This window comes from Arachis duranensis, chromosome 4 (assembly GCF_000817695.3).
Source record: "Arachis duranensis cultivar V14167 chromosome 4, aradu.V14167.gnm2.J7QH, whole genome shotgun sequence".
Classification (NCBI taxonomy): Eukaryota; Viridiplantae; Streptophyta; class Magnoliopsida; order Fabales; family Fabaceae; genus Arachis; species Arachis duranensis.
This window is the reverse complement of record NC_029775.3, coordinates 108,118,692-108,120,421: the sequence shown is the minus strand read 5'-3', so window position 1 is coordinate 108,120,421 and position 1,730 is coordinate 108,118,692. Positions and strand designations below refer to the sequence as shown.

General features: G+C 35.6%; 1 pseudogene; it reads left to right on the top strand.

Annotated features, from left to right (window-relative positions):
- The first annotated feature begins 547 nt into the window (after window positions 1-547).
- LOC110279723 (WAT1-related protein At1g68170-like) lies at window positions 548-1,595 on the top strand (annotated as a pseudogene).
- Window positions 1,596-1,730: the final 135 nt, after the last annotated feature.

The window sequence follows — 1,730 nt, the reverse complement described above, 5'->3', positions numbered from 1 at the left end:
ACATACATGAGTGTAGTGCCTGAATAGGGATACGGATATGCTCTACTCATCTTCGCCTGAATGATCAGCCACAATGCATAAGACGCGTTGCAGAAGAATGATGATACAGCACCCACCAAGAACAACCCTCCGTAACCATGTGAAGAGTGTACGGCTCCGCCGCCATTTTACTGATTGAAGAGGTTAATATGAAAGGATAGCATCTTAACTTTCACGTCTCTATAGAATGTTATCAACATTGCCCTGCCAATTCCAGTCATTGTTCCTATTATCTTTGCCTTCCCAGCTACTTTTCTCAGATTCAATCTTTCCATTCTGATCAACAAACGCATTTTATAAGCAAACATATAGACGTATAATATAATCTTAGTAGATCAATTAATTACCCAAAGAAGAGGGACAGGATGATAGATATATTATACGTCTTGTACGTTTGCTTATAATATACACATTTCATCTTGTTTCTCCTCTTTGGGTAATTAATCGATTTACTAAGATTATATTATACGTATGTATGTTTGCTTATAAAATGCGTTTGTTAATCAGAATGGAGAGATTGAATCTGAGAAAAGCAGCAGAGAAAGCAAAGATAATAGGAACAATGACTGGAATTGGCGGGGCAATATTGATAACATTCTATAGAGGCATGAAAGTTAAGATGCTATCTTTCCACATTAACCTCTTCAATCAGCGAAATGGTGGCGGTGTCGTACACTCGTCACATGGTGGCAGAGGCTTGTTCTTGGTGGGTGCTGTGTCGTCGTTCTTCTACAACGCATCTTATGCGTTTTGGCTGATCATTCAGGCGAAGATGAGTAGAGCATATCCGTATCCCTATTCAAGCACTGCACTCATGTATGTAATGGCCGCACGTCTGTCTGTTACCTTCACATTTTGTGTTGAGAGGGATTTGAGTCAGTGGAAGTTGGGTTTGAATGTCAGGCTACTCACTGTAGTTTACGATGTATGTCCTCTTTTCGTTGCATTATTGTTTTCACCTTTTTTAATTAACATTGATTAATTATATTAATTGGTGTAAGGTATAGTAGTTTCGAGAGTGATGATGGCTGTGATATCGTGGTGCCTATGCATGAGAGGTTCCTTGTTTGTCTTTGTTTTTAGTCCTCTCATACTAATAGTTGTTGCTTTTGCTGGATCCACTATTCTTGATAAACAGCTATATCTTAGAAGGTACATACATATATATTATTATTGCACCCTAATTACACACTTCACTAATGATGAGTGTTAATTACAGCATAATTGGATCGTTGTTGATTGTGTGTGGCTTATACCTGGTTTTGTGGGAATAAAAGCAAAGAGATGGTGAAAAATCAATTAGTGCCATCAAAAAGCGACAAACTTAAAATAGTGGTCAAGCTTCCAGTACATGGCATCCATGGGGATTATCAAGATTCATTCAAAAAAGGAGGTGATATGCACCACAATAGAAAAAAAAGGAGGAGAACAACATTAAATAACTAATTAATAAAATTTTAATTATGTGCCTCATATAGCACTCCCTAAATTAATACATTATGTAATATGTATAACTTTTACAGCTTCTGCATATAGATGCATACATAGTGTTATAGTAGGAGCCCTTATCTATATCTTGCTTTATTATAATTAACCCTATCTCTTATAGCCTTTCTTCTTGTTTTTTTTTTTAGAAAAATCTAATTTTATTATTTAATATATTAAAAACAACAACAACAATATATATATAT